Source organism: Humulus lupulus, chromosome 3, assembly GCF_963169125.1.
Source record: "Humulus lupulus chromosome 3, drHumLupu1.1, whole genome shotgun sequence".
NCBI classification, from domain to species: Eukaryota; Viridiplantae; Streptophyta; class Magnoliopsida; order Rosales; family Cannabaceae; genus Humulus; species Humulus lupulus.
Genome location: NC_084795.1, coordinates 72581572 through 72602615, shown reverse-complemented (window position 1 = coordinate 72602615; position 21044 = coordinate 72581572). Strand labels below are relative to the sequence as shown.

The 21044-nt window shown below is 30.7% G+C and overlaps 2 long non-coding RNA genes across 3 annotated transcripts; both read left to right on the top strand.

Annotated features, from left to right (window-relative positions):
- The first annotated feature begins 386 nt into the window (after positions 1 to 386).
- On the top strand, positions 387 to 4739 carry LOC133822820 (uncharacterized). Its single transcript, XR_009888043.1, has 3 exons — positions 387 to 804; positions 3046 to 3111; positions 4384 to 4739. It is a non-coding gene; the product is annotated as an uncharacterized LOC133822820 (long non-coding RNA).
- Positions 4740 to 15920: 11181 nt separating this feature from the next.
- LOC133821187 (uncharacterized) lies at positions 15921 to 20697 on the top strand. 2 transcript variants are annotated; one of them, XR_009887363.1, is made up of 4 exons: positions 15921 to 16480; positions 17016 to 17065; positions 19568 to 19988; positions 20094 to 20697. It is a non-coding gene; the product is annotated as an uncharacterized LOC133821187 (long non-coding RNA). The 2 variants fall into 2 exon arrangements; XR_009887362.1 differs by lacking the exon at positions 17016 to 17065.
- The last annotated feature ends 347 nt before the right edge of the window (positions 20698 to 21044 follow it).

Sequence of the window (21044 nt, the reverse complement as noted above, 5' to 3'; positions counted from 1 at the left end):
AAACTATCACTATTGACTCCAATGACTACAGATAATTTAAAGCCAATGCCGACAGTTAAAAAATATCGCTATTAATCCCAACATTGAATAACGACAATTATAAACTATCGTTAAAGTCCAAATTAAAAAAAATAAAAAAGAAAACCAAGAAACATAATTAAAAAATAACTAAATTATTTAAATACATTTATAAAAATATGTATTAATTAACTTGTAAAACATTGCAACAATTTTAACCAAAAATTACATTAAAGTATTACAAAATTTAACAAATGTCATTAATAATGGTTTATGAAAATACGTGAGAAAAAAAAACATGGACAAAATTTTGGAATAAAACAAAATTACAGGCGACAAATGAAATAATGAGCGCCATATGAAATCAATGCATACATTTGTTTTCTTTATTATTTCATTTATCAATCTCTCAAACCTATCTAACCTCTCGCCTCTCTTTCTCTCTATAGGTCTCTAACCCTTTTCTCTTGCATATGTTTGGCACTAAAAGCTCGATGAAGACGACGTCGGGACTTGACGACGCGAGGGATTGACAATCTGTCTCGCTGCTTTCGTCCTTACAGGTCCGGCAATGTGCGGGGTCAAGGCTGGGTGATCGGTAGTGCACGAGGTCAGGATGGTGTTCATTCAACCACTCGTTTGCCACAATGGTACTAGAATGGTGATGGTTAACATTTTAAATTTCGGCATCGTCTGCGGTCACACGGGTTTAGAGGTTGGGAAATCAGTTGCTTGGGTTCAGAGATTGGGTTAAGAGATTGAGTTCAAAGATTGGGAATGGTGAAGGTTAGCATTTCAAATTTTTGTTTTTAATGCGTTCTTTAATTAGTTTGCTTTGGTAGTATCATCAATGTGCCTTCTTATAACTCATATATATATATATATATATAAATAGATTCCTCTATCTATGCTTTCACCTATTAGGGGGATAAGAAAGAATGTTAAAGGCAAGAGGTTGGTTAAAGATTGATGAAGATGGAAACCAGTACACGATGTTTGTGTTACTGTTCAGATTCTTAACATTGAATTTTCATGCCTTTGAGCAAGCTATAACTCATATATACATATGTTATTATCTATAATAATGAAAATGCCCCCACTTTGATTAAGTAGAATTATCATTGAAAATGTACAGGAAATGCCCTTCCTAAGATGCATTGTTTGCGCCTAGAGGATAACACAGTGACAATTGAAGAAGTATGACTGGCTTTTATTTTGATTTGTGGATTGTCATTTAACTTATTTTGTATATTTAGGCTGGTTTAAATTAAATTCACGAGTACTTTTTTTCTTTTCTTTCATGTTTATGACCACAATTATTATATTTAGAAGATCTTTTTATGTGCATTTGAGTTACATATACACTTGTATTTCTTAATCTAAAATTAAACTTGGACTGGAAATATATGTACACATACTTCTATTACAACTATTCTTTCATTTGTACTAGTTGAAGCAACTTTTTAAATGTTCTAATGTGTATATCTTTATCCATTAAGTTCAATTTGCTATTTTTTGTTATAATTTGTGTTTATAAGATGAACATAGGTATTGGTGCTCTCTAAATTGCATTCATTTTGAGGACTATAAAGGGTGCAATTGGTTCTAATGTTTTTTATTCAATTATATAATTATAAATATTTTCTTTTGGGGTGACTTGCTAATGCTTTTAAATGTGTCATCTTACAAGTTAGCTTTTCTCTTGTTCTTCTACAAAATACATAGGGTTAAATGATAGGCTCTATGGTTCACCGTGATGTTCTTTAGTTTTATCTGTGGTTATTTGAATCTATTAAATGAATTGTGCCAAATTCTGCTTTGGCTTGTTATGTGCCAGACTATATTTTGGCTTGTACGATGAATTGTGTCATACTATGTTTTGGCTTGTATGATGAATTGTGCCAAATTCTGCTTTGACTTGTTATGTTTTGTTACTAGCTCATATTGGTTATGTTTATTGTGATTGATTGGTTAAAAAGAAAGCCCAATATAGCATATGTTACTGTTGTACTTTGGAGTTGAGCTCCATTATTAATGTAATCTATATATGTTTGTTGAATCAGGTTACTAATTAATTTGGTTGATAATTAAGCTATATTAATGTGTTTTTTATAGTTAAAATTTGTTTATCTGCACGATGATAAAATTATGATGGATGACGTGAGACATAATAAATAATGTTTGAAACTTGATGTATTACTTGTACTCTTTTGAATCTTTTCTTGTTCTATACATTTTCTCTGTTATTGTTTTGTTTTTAGCATATACAAATGGTAAAAGAAAAAGAAAAAAAAGTCCTATTTAGTGTACACTTTGTTAGTATCTTATAAATATAAATTTGTAAGCATGTTTATGAATAATCTGTAAAATTGATTGACTTCTTGAGTTTAGTTGTATTAACATATATTTTGAGAGTTTATGAGAAATAAAAATTATGTTTTTTCTTTAAATATCCAAATTCCAAACTAATCCTCCTCTTTTGCACCAAAAGTTTACTGTGAACTAGTAATGATTTTTTTTAATTTTCCCCGAACATATGACTTAAGTTATTAAGAGTTTGAGGTTTTATATCTGGTGATCACTAGAAATTTTGTAATATAGCTAGGCAAGTAGGTTTTTTGTCTAGTTATGAAAACATAGAAGTTGGTATTCTATTTATTTGTTGCTGTACAGTCTTCTATTAATTTTTGAAGAAGAAAACTCTACAGTACATCTATCATGACTAACTTATAAGTCACATGGATACTATGGTATCTTGTGTTTGGATTATTAAAATAGAAACTAAATTAGATATTCTTAAGTGCTTAAGTGGCTGATCATACACAGAGAGATATGTGGGAAAATCATAGAGATATGTGAGAATTGGTTTCTGAATTCCCTTGCTTAGTTAATAGAAATATAATGCTTATTTTGTACAATGAATTAAATCATGAAGACAATCTTGTTAGGCAAGTGATCTTTTTTCTTTACTCAATATTATTAGTATCTTTGTTTAGCTCTTTAATATTTTTGTTTAAATATTTGTAGCTATGCTCAAAGACAGGGGACTACCTTATTGGCGGAAATTGATATTATAGGAAATGCTGGAACATGGTATGCAACTAATATATATATATATATATATATTATTGTTTAACATTAATTAGAGAAGATCACATTAATATATATTCTTGTCTAAAGATAAGTGTTCATTTTCCATACGAGTCCAACAAAGATTGATATCTTTTTCCCCACATGCTCTTAGATATGACATTTTCAATTTATTTTAGTTGCTCAAAAAGCTAATAAGTGATGACTAACTATTCAGTGATCTGCTTAGAGTGAAACAAAATAATTTTAAAGATTTTGAGAACAATCTTGAAAGTCCATGGAATAAAGTTAAATACTGTTATTGTTAGTGGCTATGAGATTTTAGGAATAGGCTTGGTGGCTTGGAGGTAGATTTGTATGAATTATGTTAATTAACAATTAAGTTCTGTTCTTTGTGAGTAAATGAACTACTGTTTGAATTGGATTTTGATACTTTAGAAGATTGGATCAAATACTTTATAATGATAAAATAGAATCTATAAAATAAAAAAGAAAATATATAGTTTGCTTATCATGGTTGTTTGGTGATAATTTGGTATTCCTTTCTATTTTTTGCTAGGTGTACAATGAATATAGTTAGTAACACCTATGTGTATGGTTTCTTTTGGTGCTTTTTTATGTGCCAAATTGTAAAGAAAATTTGTTCATGTTTTCAACCAAATCATATATAATTCTTGGTATTGCTTAAATGTTAGCTAAGTTTTACTTAATGGAATTTGCATATGGGAATCAATGGTTTGGTTTTTTTCTTTAAGCATAAAATTATATCAAACTCTTGTTGTAGCATTGACTAACCTTTGAATAACTAACTTGTAGTATTGGAGTGATTTCAAATTTTCTTTATTGCTTGCTGTTAGACTTTGGGTTTGAATATTAGTAGCATAGTGTATATTCACTACTAGAAATATAGGCTTTTACTTCGTTTTTTACACATAAAATATAAAAAAACTGAAGTAAAAGACTTTCAATGGGTTTTTTCTTCGCTTTTGGGAATGGTAGTACATAAAAAAAAGGCTATTACTTCGGTTTCTTAAAAAAACGAAGTTAAAATAGAAAATAGATAAGGGTCATGTTTAGTTTGCACACTAAATCGGGGCTTTTACTTCGGTTTTTATGAAAAAACCGAAGTGAAAAGTGGAGCAACCAAACGCGGCCCTGAAGGCTTCTACTTCGGTTCTTATTTGAGTTGAATGATGAGAAAAAAAAATTAGAGTATATTGTCTAGCTGATTAATGACAATTAACTTTGTGTCATTTTGTAAACTTGTCATTGTAGATGGGATACATGCATATTGATTATGTTCAAAATTTATGGGATGATCAGATTCTTCTTCTGTACTGCTCAATTCTGTCCATTGAATCTTTGAAGAGTAAAAGAAGTCTCAATCTGAAAGTTACAAAACTAAGGATCGGGATTCAAGCAACAAGATTGTAAATTGTATTCGTGTCAAAAGTGGAAGTTATATATCAGTTGTTATAATTGTTCTTCATTCATTTTGATGTTTATTTGTTGTTTTTAGATAATTTGTTGTGTTAACTATGAGTATGGTTTGTATTATCGAGTTTGATTTTAGACAATCAATAAAGATGTATTTTTAGAGTTATGATATTGAATGAACTTTTGGTTTGAAATTTATATTATGGTTGGAATGTTATGTATTGTTATTCTCTTATTTGATTCAATATTAATGTAAATTTTAAAATATATACAACATGAATGACAACATTTTAAGAATTTTTTATTTTTGATATATTTTTTAGCGAGTTTTATAGAGCAATAGTGATAGTTTTTAATTGTCAGCGTAGCCAGCAACAACAATAACTTTTAACTATCGATTTAATCAACATCAATGACAATTTTTAACGGTCGGCGAAGCCAACAACAACGACAGTTTTGAATTGTCGGTGTAGTCAGCAATAACTATAGTTTTTAATTGTCGGTGTACATATACTACACCAACATAGGCAAATACGACAGCTAATCGACAGTCGTTGCTCAATAGCAACAGTAAAAAACTGTCGAGAAAGTCCGGTTTTATAGTAGTGAACATAGTGGCGAAAATGGTATTTAACCTTATCATATTCAATTTTGTGTTCATCAAAATCAGGTTTAGGGGTTTATTTGAACCATTTTACAAAACACAAGGTCCAAACATGTAATGAGAGAAAACACATGGACAAAAAATGTATAAACCTTTTTATTTATCCCAATATATATGTAATAGTAAAATAAGACATAAATATGCATATTTTCTTATTTTCCATTTTAAATTTTTAATGAAAAATTACTTATTTTAATTAATCTAGCCATTAATTAAATAATATATTTATTTATATATAAATTTTCGTAGGCTTTAATTTTTTCAATTAAATAATTAAAATTTGATCAAATAAACTAGAATGGATTATATCTTTATAAATAAAAAGTGTGCATCTAACATATTCTTGATTTAATTTTTTTTTTTTTTTTTTAAAATTAAAAATTATCTTAGTTTTTTTAAGGTGTTTTTTCATAAATACCCACTTCTTATGATTTATTTTTATATTTTTACGGCCTTTCGTTTTTTTTACATTTTTACTAACTCAAGTTTTCAAAAATACAATTTTAATGTTTCAAAATTACAAAAATACGATTTACACTAAACATCAACCCACAAAACATAACGTTAAACAAACAACAAGAAAAGAACACGACAACAACCTCATAACAACATAGTGCAACTCATTGCAGCTACAAAAAAAAAGAAAAACCAAAATACAATACAAAAACAACATAAAAAAACTCTTTCGTACATTTTAAAAAAGCAACTTAAATGCAACACGACAATAACCTTACAACAAGTCAGTGTTGAAAGGGCAATAGACATCAATTCATTGCATTAACTCAAAATAAACTAAAAAACTACCTCTAAACAAATTTTCCTTGCATTTTTAAATGTGTCAAAAATAAACTGAAAATATATATCAAAACAACTCAACATATATCCAAAATAAACTTAAAAAAAACAACAATTGGAAAACAACTAAACATTAACCCACTACATACTAACACATTAAAAAACAACCATTAGACAACAACTAGAAGTCAACCCATAGCATACTAACATGTTTTTTAAAGAAGAAAAAATTATCAAAAATTTACTCAACTTGAAATCAACTAGACATCAACCAAAATTATAAGAAAACTAAATATATATATATATATCAAAAAATAAACTTGCACAACAACAATAAAAAATAAAAAAATTATATTTATAAAAAATACACTAAAATATATTCAACTAGAAATCAATCCAAAATATACATCAGAACAACTACACATATACCCAAAGTAAACCAAAAAATCAATTAAAAAATGATTACCCAAAAAATAACAAAATAAAGAAACTAAAAAATTTATATTTACCAAAAATACACTAAAAGTACAAAATCAACTAGATGTCAACCTAAAAATTTACCTATGAGCAACTACACATATACCTAAAATAAACTAAAAATCAACAACAAAAAAATCAGACAAACAAACACACATAATTTAATTAAACTACATAAAAAAAAATCAACACATCATAATATAAACTAAAATATATATAGAGACTCAATTATAAATCAACAAAATAACAACAAAAAATATATAAGCAAAGTATACTCAAAATATACGTCTAAAAAAAGTAAATGTATACTCAGAATAAACTAATAAAATAATTAAAAATCAACTTGAAAACATATAAAAAAAACATCATCGAAATATACTTTGAAAAACTCTCATATGCCAACAAAAAAAGATGACATGAAAATATACTGACACGATAATTTGTTTAGCCACTTGGCACTTTTGAACCACTTTATATTAATATAATTATATTTCTATATGTATTTATATATAAACTAGGAGTGAGTGTGAGTATTTTTTATATTTATCTTCTCTTAGTCGGTTGTTGTTGTTGTTGGGAATTGTTTCTTTTCTTTTATCCTTATCTCAAATGCATTTTAAACTCAATAACGAAAACAAAAATTAATATATATATATATAATATATATAAATGAAACTAATAAAACTGAGAGAAGTCATTGACGAAGCTTCTTCACTGAGTATACAAATATGGAAGGAACCTACAAAATGGAAGAGGTTGGAGGTTTGTTATATAAACATATTTAAATATAAATGAAACTACTAAATAAAGAAAAAGATATTGACGAAGCTTCTTCATGGAGCTTAGTCTTGGTATGCAACATAACATACGATTGGAATGACCGACGTCGTTGCTGCTGCTGGAGAAGACGAAACCATAGATTCGTTCAATTGCATTCTACAACAATCACGTTGATGAAGCTTGATAAAGCACGAAGCTGCCAATGTCGATGTTGTCCAGAACAACTCGTACAAATATACAAATAAACTCGGCACCGTAAAAACGTTAAATTCTCTGTGTGACAGTATTTATATTATTTTTTTTGGGTTAATATGGTGTTTAGTGTAAAATTCTCTTTTTTTTAACTATAAATAATGCTTTGGTTTATTTTTTTAATATGTTTATGTCATTCTTTTATAATATAGGATATTATTTATTTATTTAAAATTTATACAATAATTAATAAATATAATAAAAATAAATTAATACATTTTCTAATAAAAATACATTACACCTTACTTTTACCTAATATATATATATATATATATATATATATAAGACTTCTATTTTTTTTTTACTTTAAAAATTTGCATACTTATAGTTAGAGTTAAATTTGTAGTTGATAATGTAATTTACATTTGATTTTGAGAATATAATATTTTGTCTAATAGTTTTATTGCTAGTGAAGAATTAGCTTAATCTTATATATATATATATTTATTAATTTATTTTTGAGAGGTTTTATTGATTCTTAGATTAATTGTCACTTCTATTTTGTTTGTATTGATTGTGTTGACAATGAGACTATAATGAAGTAAGTTTTAAATAATGAAAAAATGTTATATTGTAATAGAATCAGAATATATAAAACAACTAGTTAATTTGAACATTAATAGACTATAGTGTTAGTTTTATTGAAAAAAATATTATATATGAAAAAAAAAATCTATCATGCCCGTGAAAAAAAAAAATCATGGCTCTGTAACATCATTTTGCATCATATATTTTTAATTTTCTTAGATTTAGAGTTCATTAGTTTTAAGTGTTTTTTATGACTTAAACTTTATTTTTGTATTTTGTGATTCTTAGGCCACAAAGACGTTTTAAAAATAAAAGTAAATTGTGGCTAGGAGATCATTGGAGGATGAAACTATTAGGAATTCCATGGTTGATTTAGACATTGATCCAGTAATTATCTCGCAAAACTCAAAACATATAAGTTGTAGGTCTTGTTCTTATATTTTCACAGCATTTTGAATCATTAAATTCTAAGTTACATATCAAGTATGGCCAATTATTGTCGATGGGTGCTGCAGGGTTGTTCACGCGAGAAAATTTATTAATTATTATCAAGTGCCCAAGCTGGGGTCTGGAAAAAGTGGTTCACGGCCCCACAACTCAACTTGTATTTTTGAGGCTGCAACTTGGGTGATGTTATTTGAATTTGGAATGTTTTCTAGGTTTTGAGACCGGCTTCTAGCGCACCAATATATATATATATATATATATATATTTAATTTATTTAATTTTGCTTTATTTGAATTTATAATTGTTAAGTGTTAATTAAAAAAATATATATTAGTGTGCTACAAACTCCGTCTCAAAACTCTTGAAAAAACATTTTAGATTAATTTGGTTATGCATCATGATATTATTGACTATTTTAGATGAATGATATGATATTTCATGAAGTTTTTCTTTTATATTTTATTTACCAGATTCAATAAGTGAAGTGCAAAATAAAATCTGATTTGGAAGGCTTTGTTGTGTTGACATTTGGAAGATCATGAATTCCTACTTTTACTTTTGAATATGCAACTGTTTAAGACTATTTTGTTGACTATTGTGAATGTTTTGTTTATGTTAATTATGCAATGTTGAATATCTTAAGACTTTTGGATTTTTTTTTAGATAATCTTGAATGTATTTTGACACAATTATTTGGTTATATGTGTTATGAACCATATAATTGGTAGTCAAAAATATATTTTCTTTTGCTTAATAATTAGTGTCTAGGTTTTCTATCTAGCAAGGTGTGAACCTTGAGATTCCCCTAGTGGCTGCCATGCATAGAGAGAGAAAGAGGTACCGCGCACCAATTTTTTATTTTTATTTTTATTAATTTTGTGCTTTGTTTTGTTTAATTGTTAAGTATGGTGAATTATTTTTTTATTGTTTGAATTGTTTGGTAGAAATTGTGTGAATTTAATTGTTAATTATTTTATTTGTTTTATTAATTTAATTTGTAAATAAAATGAATTTTTGATTGAATGTACCAAAGTGCATGGTAAGTAGAGATGCACTTTAGTGATTGTGTGTGTGTATGTGCATGGTTACATGGTGTGCATGCAATAGATTTTCTACACATTTTTTTATTATTTCCTTTTATTAGATTTATTTTATTTAATTAGAAAAAAATAAAGAAAGAAAGAGGAAATAGAGAGGTGGACGGTAAGAGTGGGAAAGGGGAAGGATTTTTTATTGGCTTTTTTTCTTCATAAATACCCATTTTTTATGATTTTTTTTTTTTTTACATTTTTACTAACTCAAGTTTTCAAAACTACGATTTTAATGTTTCAAAATTACAAAAATAAGATTTACACTAAACATCAATCCACAAAACATAATGTTAACAAACAGCAAGAAAGCAACACGACAACAACCTTACAACAACACAATGCAACTACAAAAAAACAACAGAAAAACAACATCAAAATACTTATTCTTACATTTTAAAAAAGCAACACACTGTAATACAATATCAAAAAGCAACATGACAACAATCTCACAATAATACAGTGTTGAAAAAACAATTAGACATCAATTCATTGTATTAACTCTAAATAAACTAAAAAACAACATAAATTTTTTTACTGCTTTTTTAAATGTGTCAAAAATATAACTCAAAACAACTAAATATATATCCAAAATAAACTAAAAAAAATAACAATTGGACAACAACTAGAAGTCAACCCACAGCATACTAACATGTTTTTTTTAAAAAAAAAAATCAAAATATATCCGAAAACAAATAAACAATAATTAGACATAACCACAACAACAGAACAACTATATATAAACTTAAACAACTAAAAAAACAACATAAAAACATCTATACATAAATCTAAACAACACAAAAAATAACCTAAACTCAACAAGACAATAACCCCACAACAATATAGTGTTGAAAAAACACATGCAAATTAACTAAACATCAACATTTTTTTTTGTAGTAACTAAACATCAACATGTTGCATCAACAAAAAATAAACTTAAAAACAACAACAAAATAACATTGAAAAACTTCTTACTGCATTTTAAAATGTGTAAAAAATAAACTAAAAATATATACATGAACATATGACATAAACCCAAAATAAACAAGAAAAATAACATTGAAAAAATTATCACAGCATTGTAAAATATGTTAAAAAAAACTAAAAGAATACTAAATATATACCCAAAATCAATTCACACAACAACAGTAAAAAAATGAAAATTTATATTTACCAAAAATACACTAAAAGCACTAAATCAATTAGATATCAGCCCAAAATATACTTAAGAAAAGCTAAATATATACTCAAAATAAACTTAAAAATTACAAAAAAAAAACAAAAAAAAAAAAACAGGAAAAATATTATAAAAAATATTAGAAGAGAAGATCATCCAACATTAACCACCGAATCCTCCCCATAAATTATTGATTATATACATCTTTTTATGTATTAGTCTTTATTGTGTACAGCTATATTTTTGCTCATATCACTGTATATATTTGTGTATAAATATGAAGAGACAATATCAATAATAGTATGCTTCACATAATTCATTCTAGTCTCTATATGGTACCAGAGCCATAATCTCCAACGAGTCTCATACGATCCTAAGCATCTCCTTTCTTCTTAATCATGACAACAGAAAAAAGCAACCAATCAATTGTTACTATCCCTTCTAATCACAATGATCTAATTGCCTTCAATTCAACACAATTGCCTGTCAAGTTGACCTCTGCAAATTACCCTTCATGGAAGGCTCAATTTGACTTATTGCTTTTTGGTTATGACCTGCTTGGATATATTGATGGATCCAAACCTTGTCCTCCTGCAACACTGGATGTTGAAGGAAAAACAATTCCTAATCCTGAGTTCATTTTATGGCAATGACAAGACAAGTTACTTTTTCACGGTATACTCTCATCTCTTTCAGATCGAGTAATATCAATGGTGAGTTCGTCCAAATCTGTCGCTGAAGCGTGGAACCGCCTTGCAAAGTCGTATGCCAACTCATCATCTTCTCGTATCTTGGGACTAACAGATCTACTCGCTGAAGGACAATGTACAAAATCAATGACTGAATATCTAAGCTACATTCGCGGCATTGCAGATGAACTTGCTATAATTGGTTCACCAGTACCGAATCCCAGTCTCATTACCTATGTGCTGAATGGAGTTGGTCCTGAGTATAAGGGAATAGCAAGTGCTATAAGTGCATGAGATAGTGTCATAGATTTTGAAGGACTCCACGACAAACTTGTTGAGCATGAATCTTTTCTTAAGCGTGAAGAAAAACGTGAAGAAAATAGGTCTGGTGGTATGACTGCTAATGCTGCTCGCTTCAATCAACCACATGGAAATCATCCCCACAATAAGAGACAGAATCGCAATCAAGGCCATCTGCGATATGAAAACACCAACAATCAAGGCAACCAACCCAACAAAGGTCATATTATATTCTGTCAATATTGTGAGAAAAGAGGTCACACAGCTCGAGAATGCTACTCCTTGAAGAGACAACTCGGACTACCAATACCACCTAGAGCAAATCACACAACCACTGGCAGTGTTCGTAGCTCAAACTCTAATTGGCTTCTTGACACTGGTGCTTCTCACCATGTGACCGCTGATTTAAACAATATGTCAACTCGACACCCTTACGAAGGACCTGGTGATATTATTATTGGTGATGGTACAGGTTTACATATTACACACACTAGCAAATCCATATTCACTTCTTCTACAAATTCTTTTTCACTTTCAAATGTCTTATGTGTTCCATCCATGAAACAAAATTTAATTTCAGTTTCTCAATTTTGCAAATCAAATAATGCTTCCATTGAATTCTGTTCGTCTTCTTTTTGTGTTAAGGATTTAACCACGGGGGCACCACTCGCCCAAGGACGGAGCAAGAATGATGTATACGAGTGGTCAAGTACAAATGAGATTCATCCGATGACAAAGCAAGCGTGTTCTAGTGTTAAGATTTCTGTTGATCAATGGCATGATCGCCTTGGTCACCCATCATCTAAAGTTCTAAGTCAAATAATTTCTACACACAAAATTCCTACGCAATCTAGTCTATCAAAAATGTCATTCTGTGACTCTTGTCGTTGCAATAAAAGTCACAAACTTCCTTTTGGTGTGTCAAGTTTAAAATGTAGCAGTCCTTTAGATTTATTGTATACTGATGTTTGGGGTCCATCTCCCATTCGTTCAATGGATGGTTATTCTTATTATGTTATTTTTGTTGATCATTATACCAAATACTCATGGCTGTTTTCCTTGAACAAAAATCAGATGTTTTCACAATTTTTCCAAAGTTTAAAATCATGATTGAAATTTTTTTTAAGACCTCAATTAATACCATTTACTCAGATGGAGGCAAGGAATATCAAGGTTTGAAAACCATGTTTGAAACTTCAGGAATTCAACACTTGCTTTCGCCACCATACACACCACAACATGTTGCTTCCGCTGAACGTCGACACCGTCACATTGTTGAGACGGGACTGACTCTTCTACATCGTGCATCTCTTCCTCTCTCTCTTTGGTCTTATGCCTTCCATGCTGCAGTTTATCTTATCAATCGACTTCCCACACCCATACTTGACAATAAATCATCATTTGAATGTCTCTTTAATCAATTGCCAAACTATTCCAAATTGAGGATTTTCGGGTGTCTATGCTACCCTTGGCTTCGACCTTACACCAATCACAAGCTAGATCAACGCTCCAAGCCTTGTATTTTTCTGGGTTATTCAAATGTCCACAACTCTTATATTTGTTTTGAGCCCATTAATCACAAATTTTACTTCTCACGACATGTTCATTTTATTGAAAATCACTTTCCATCTTTCTCTCCCATAAATGAGCATGACAAAGTCAATGATTTTACTCTCTCAAAATGGGCTGCCCTATCTCACTCTCTCCAATCTATTGATTCACAAAATCTTTCCAAAAATAATTCATCCTTATCTCCACACAGGACACCTCCTCCTAATTCTCCACGTCATTCTCCACCCACCATATCACATGATTCAAGGGATATTGATCCCATTCATATCCCACCAATTCACTTCCCTCATAACAATAATGCCACCTCTCCATCTTCTCTCTCCAATCTTAATTCTTCTTCCAATCTTGACATTGGACACGTTGATAATATTTCTTCGGTTGTGGATCCTCATTTGGGAACTTGTACTCGTGACACATCTCTTACTTCATCTTCAAGTGATAGTGCTCCCAGGTTTGATTCTTTACTCTCTTACTCTTCATCTATGTCCCATAACACTCATACCATGACCACCCGCTCTAAAAATAATATTTTTAAACCTTCAAACAAATTTTCTTATGCCATCTCCAAACACTCTATCCCTCTCACCATAGAGCCTACCTCTGTTTCTCAAGCCCTTACCGATCCAAAATGGAAAATGGCAATGTGTGATGAGCTAAATGCTCTTATCCGTAATAAAACTTGGGAACTTGTCCCCCGCCAACCCAATCATAATATCATTGGATCCAAGTGGATTTTTCGTGTTAAGCGACGACCAGATGGTAGTATTGATCGATACAAAGCTCGTCTTGTTGCCAAGGGCTTTAATCAACGTCCTGGTGTTGATTATCATGAGACATTCAGTCCTGTTATCAAGCTAACCACCATTTGCATTGTGCTCATACTAGCTCTTGCACGTGGTTGGAACATTCATCAATTGGATGTTAATAATGCCTTTCTACATGGCCATTTATCTGAAGAAGTATTTATGTCTCAACCTCCTGGATTTGTTGATCAAGCTCGACCTACTCATGTTTGTCGTCTTCATCGATCTCTTTACGGCTTGAAGCAAGCTCCTCGCGCTTGGTTTCAAGAACTTAAGAATTTCCTTCTTTCACTTGGTTTTTCCAACTCAAAGAGCGACACATCCCTTTTCATATATAAGTGCAAGGATATTACTCTGTACTTTCTTGTATATGTTGATGATTTATTGATTACAGGGACCTCTCTGTTGTTCATTCAAAAAATTATTGCAGCTCTGTCTACTCGATTCTCCATCAAAGATCTAGGTGATCTTCATTATTTTTTGGGTGTTGAAGTCATCCCAAATAGTCAAGGATTGTTTTTGTCTCAACATAAATATATATGTGATCTTCTCACTCGATTTCACATGGAAGGCATGAAAGAGTCAGTCACCCCGATCAGCTCGTCCACTCACTTGACTCTTCAAGATGGCACACCAGCTGCAGATGCAACTAATTATCGTAGTTTGATTGGAGGCATGCAATACTTATCACTTTCACGTCTTGATATTGCATACTCAGTCAACAAACTTGCTCAATTTATGCATGTCCCTACACAAACACATTGGACTGCCGCCAAGCGTCTACTACGATATCTAAGGCATACAATATCATACGGCTTGTTTCTTCGTCGCTCTCAACCACTACACATCACTGCCTATTCTGATGCTGATTGGGCAGGAAATCGTGATGATTGCACTTCTATATCTGCTTACGTTATCTTCCTTGGGTCAAACCCAATTTCGTGGTGCTCCAAAAAGCAAAGAACAGTTGCTCGATCCTCCACCGAAGCCGAATACCGCTCAGTAGCCTCAACTGCTGCGGAACTTGCTTGGATAACCAATCTTCTTGGTGAGCTTGGTGTCTTTCCAAAAAAACCACCACGCCTTTTATGTGACAATATCGGTGCCACTTATCTATGTGTTAATCCCGTCTTTCATTCTCGCATGAAACACATTGCACTTGATTACCACTTTGTACATGACAAAGTATCCAATGGCTCTCTTACTGTTGCTCATGTCTCCACTCACGATCAACTTGCAGATATTCTTACGAAGCCTTTGGCACAACAACGATTCCATCTACTTCGTTCCAAGATCGGTGTTTCTGATGGAAGCATGATCTTGCGGGGGCATATTAGGAGAGAAGATCATCCAACATTAACCACCGAATCCTTCCCATAAATTATTGATTATATACATCTTTTTATGTATTAGTCTTTATTGTGTACAACTATATTTTTGCTCATATCACTGTATATATTTGTGTATAAATATGAAGAGACAATATCAATAACAGTATGCTTCACATAATTCATTCTAGTCTCTATAAAAAAAATACAAAAAAGGAAATACGGATAGTTGAAATATACTAAAAAAAAAGAAATATAAATTTTCTCAAATTCATGTGGACATTATAAATTATAATCAAAGTATTTGATTAAATAATATCTCCAAGTGCTACTTTTTCATATATAATGTAGTCAATGACATGTGTATTTTGGTTTTTTTATTTTTTATCATATGTTAAAATAAATAATACGAATGAAATTATACAAAGTCGATGAAGTCACATATGTGGCTTTGAATCTAACTTTAGTCAAGGATTTTAATGATGGAACACGTGTCATGCAAGTGAGGTTATGCTTGATAATAATAGAAATAGATAAATTAGTTGATGATGAAACCTCACCATCTAAAACCAAAAATCTCTTCCCCATAGCCCAGTACAATTATAGACGAGCTCTTTGAGGATGCCACCATAGCTCTAAGCAAATACTCACGTCACCACCTTCATCCAACTTGGTGGACACTTTTCTTTATCTTGGCCTTATTCGTCGACGTTAAAACAGTAGCTGGAGTCTCTCATCCTCTCGTATCTTGCATAAACTTGTCGGAGCTGCTCTGTTTTATAAGTAAATCACCATCTGCATCTCCTTCGATCATTTTCGTGTTCATCGATGGTGAACCCATCCACCTTCAATCTCGAATGCTCGTCGGCGCTGCTCTTCTGTATACAATTGTAGCAAGATGCAATACAACCTAGTTTTGGAATTCTTTGACAGTGACAAAGAAGATGACACCGACGAAGAAGATGACGCCAATGAAGAAGCTTCATGTCCAGCCGTGTTTAAGCGTTCGTTCTATCGAATACACACCGTAAAAATGTAAGAAATTCCATCATAATGTAAAAATGTAAAAAATTTCATTATACCGTAAAATTGATATTTTTATGACAATTATAGTGTATAGTGTAAATTTCTCTTTTTTATTCCCATTTTTTTATCAATCAAATAGCTTACATTGGAAGACTATAGCTATTTTGGGTAAGGGAATTGTGACAATTCTCTAATTATCTATTCTTTTTATTATAATTGATTTTAGGCTTAATTGGGAGAAATGGTTTGAGAAACTTATCCATTCCCATTAGGACTAGTTATTACTTGGTTAGATTAAAAGGAAGGAAAGAAAAGAAAAGAGAGCATTTTGCTCTTGGTGGCTGCCGAATTCTAGATATTGAGAACGAGAGAGTGAGCGTGAGCTAGAGAGAGAGAAGGAGAAGAAGAAAGAAAGAAAAAGGGGAGTGATTTCAAACTTAGGTGAGTGTCTTGATTCTTGGTGGTTTAATCATCTCTTCTACATTCTCATCTTCTTATTTCATGTTAATGTTTATGTCTTTCTTTTGTGGATTTCGAAACCTAGGGGTTGATTGAAGGTGGTGACCATTTTTGGTTTTGGTTTCTATCAAGAAGGTAGTTGATCTTTAAACCTTGTTTTTAATCCTGTGTTATATTGAAATGATCTTGAGGTTTTGATGTCTATTTGAATCCTTGCTATGTGTTGATTTGGGTTGTTTTTGAGATACTTGAATATGTTGCATGGTGATTTATGATTATGATTACTTTGTTATTTAAGGAAGATGTATGATTAAGTTTGACAAGGGTTTTGGTTTTGATCTACTAAAATATGATGATTGTTGGTGTTTTATGTTTATGTTCATGTAGGTTTCGGCCAAGGCATATGTAAAGATTTCATGTTGGGTTTTGTTTATGTTTCTCTTGGTGTTCTATGAACTTGTTCATTGTTTTGAAAATAGGAACATGTTAGGGTCTCTTATCTCTTTGCATGTTAATTTAATCATCTTTCTATCTTGTGATAAATTATGACATTAGGAGCATGATAGGAATTTCTTGGGTTTTGGAAAACAATAAGGAATGAAAGTATGTTGTGGGTTTCGACCTAGGGTTTTCTTATAGCATGCCTTATGTATGTTGATCTTGAGATATGTCTATGATTTAAATATCTAGATGGTGTTAGGGTTTCTTTCTTAGGGTGAAAATATGTTAATAGGTGCATGCTAGGGTTTGTGTTTGGATTTGTGTTGATTGAGCATGTAGGTTATAAGTATGAGTTTTGAGAAGCATGATGTAAAGATGAATTTCATGATTAAATATGCTTGCTGATTTTGTGTATAATTAGTGGATAAAATTGGTGAAATAATGATTTGCATGCATAAGTGATTCAAAATATATGTTGATTTTATGTAAATAAAATGGTATTTTAATTTATATTAAAAATGATATTTTTACTCAATTAATACCTACAAATTTTTTTTTTATATTTTATGAAGAAAATATAAATTTTAATCCAAGTTTATGATTTTTGAGTGATTAATTTGTTGCTGGACGTTTTTAGTAAAAATAAGAAATGTCATTTAAATGAAAGAAATAATGTGTGTATATTGAAATAAATTATTACCCAAAATTATGTGTATATTAAAATGTAACCATGAATTTTCACTTTATTAATAAGTACGGTTTATTTTTTATTTTTAATAAGAATTTGTTTGGGTTTAAATTCACTTTTGACTTTTAAACAAAATAAATAGTTGCTGAAAGTTTAGGTTATTAAGTTAAAAATAATTATTTTGTTTAAAAATAATGAGTTTACACTACATAAATTAAGTTTTAAATAATACACGTGAAAATATATTTTTCTCACATTTAAAATTATATTTTCTCACACCAAATCTTGTAATTTTGTTATGTTAAAAGAAAATATTATTTTCTAAAGATAACATGAAAATTTTAAAAGTACTTCTAAATAATTTCAAGTTTTGTTGTTTCTAAGCGATTTAAAATAATAAATGTAAATATTATTTTATGAGAAATTTAAAAGGGTTAAATGAATTTGTTTAATCAACTTTGCGACTTAAGTAGATAATGGTAAAAGAGTATGTTGCTGAATTTGTCTTGAAAATGTTAGAAATGAACATGTAGAAATTATCCTTTTCAACGTCACTTTTTAACAACGCTCCCACGTATGCATATCGCATGAAAATGTACTTTTACGTTCAAATATATGCCTATTTTTCAAACATATAATTTTTACTTAGAAATCATGTATGGATAATAGGTAGAATTGACATTATTCTTTTGTGATTCTATGTGAAAAATGTACATGTTTGGAAATTGTGTATAATTTGCACCATGTGTGCATGACCCATGCACACACAGGGTATATGTGTTGGGCACGAGAAATCTCATGTGATGCTAAAGAGAACTATTTGATTATGATTATAGGCTCGTTGTGAAGTTTGTTCCATTTTTTCTTTGCTCGGACCTGAGGTAAGGAAGTTAGATATAATTTTTATATTTATGCTATGAAACAGTAAGGTTGGTTTGTATGAGGATAAATATATGCTATGTATGATGATGTACTATGTGATATGAAGTATGAAATGTTATTTTGAGATGATATGATGAATTTGATGAATCATGTATTTCCTTTGTGTTGATACAACTGGATTGCATGTGTTTTGTATGCTGTATGAATAAGCAAATGGTTGTTAGCATGTTGAACCCGACACAACAAAGGGGTTACTAAGGATATAAGACGTAACCTGAGTTACTAAGGTATGTCGTAACTCATAGGGCGAATGCGCCGAGGTTATTCAAGGACCAGAGCCTCATGTTTACCTCAAGATGTGACATGGACAAGACAGGGGGCCATGTTCACAAGGATGTGATGATGATGTTTGAATATGCTGATGATGTGTGAATATGATGATGATGTATGATGTATCATGATGGCATTTATGAACGATGTATGATGATGGCGTTTAATTATGATGTATGGATATGATGTTGTATGAGTCTTACGATGTGATTATGTTATTTGTTGTGTTTTCTTTGTATGCTGCTTGTACTTCCTTATTGGGCTTTTAGCTCACCCCCTTACTTTTCCATTTTCAGGTAATAAATAGGGTTTATCTTTGGCACACGCTGTGATGTGAGGAGTTCCGACGTCAGAGTGTGTATGGCGTGGGGGTATCCTATGTGCGAATAAAACGATCAACTTAAACGCCCAATTTTAAAGAACGATGTTTTGGACTTTATTTTTAAAAACTATCAGTGGACTTAAACTTGATTTATTTTAAACGTTGCATAAATACTCACATTTTTTTAAAACTATTGGGCCCAACTTGCATGTTTTAGCAAGGCCCCACTGGATTTTCATATGTTAAGTGGCTTTTCTTCTATAATTATATGAGTATGGAGATGTTTTACAAAGTAGTAGTTTAGGGCATTTTATATGAGGGGAGGAGAGTGCAGGAAAGAGAGAGAAAGAGAAGAAAAAGAAGAAGAGGGGAAGTAGGGTTTCGAAATCCCTATGGTAAGTTTATGCTTCATGGTGATTTCTAGTTTATTCTTCTTCTTCTTGAATCTAAGAGCATCTTGTTGTTTCTTTTCTTTCTTGTTGTGGTTTCGAAAACCCTAGGAGTGCCAAGAGGGTGATCATCATCTTTCTATTTCTTGAGTCTTGATCTCTACAAAAGAGGTAATAGAACCTCTAGCCCTTTTCTTTGTTTTATTGTTGTTCCAAGTTCTTTGAATATGACTATAGAATATTGTCTATGTTGTTTTAGTTTTTGATCTTTGTTTGTAGTTGTTTACCCAAAAAATATTCACTTGATGACGTGGCAAGATTAGTATGCATGTAAGATGCGTGTGACTATTTAAGTAGTTACGTTCTGGTTGACCATCGACCAGAGGAGAATTCGTATGACAGAAGGCATATTTCTTAGGTGACCAGGGCTAGTCGCAGTATATCATATATTTTCTAAAGATATTTGATCTTTCATTTATGTAAAAAGTGTAATTTCCATTATTATTCAAATATGTTTTTATCAAATGTAATCAAGGCCCATCGGCCCAGAGGTAGATCCTTGAGCCTATAAATAAGACTCAAAGACTTCATGAAAGAGATCTTTAGAAACTAAGAGAGAAAATGATTTTTCTTACACAATTCTTTGTATCTATTACAGAGCTTGTGAAACTTGGTAAACCCTTGTTTACTGATCGCAGGTTCTCATTACATTAATAAGAACACTAAGTGGACGTAGGTCATTACCATCACTTGGGGACGAACCACTATAAATCCTTGTGTCATTTATCTTCTTGACTTGAATTCATCTAAGTTTTGTCGTTTTATTTAACTCCGTATCATTGACCAAATCAAGGGTCAACAGCAGTTTTGTTACATTGTTTGTTGATTTTTGGTTTAGAGGTTGTTTATTGTTGCAAAGAGAATTTCCTATGCCTTATGATGTTGGTATTTCATTTAGAATCATATTGAATGCACCACATATGTGATTGAAGAAATAAAATGGGAATATTGATGCATATGGATTTCGACCAACATGTGTTTATGCTTAGTCTTTATTTTATT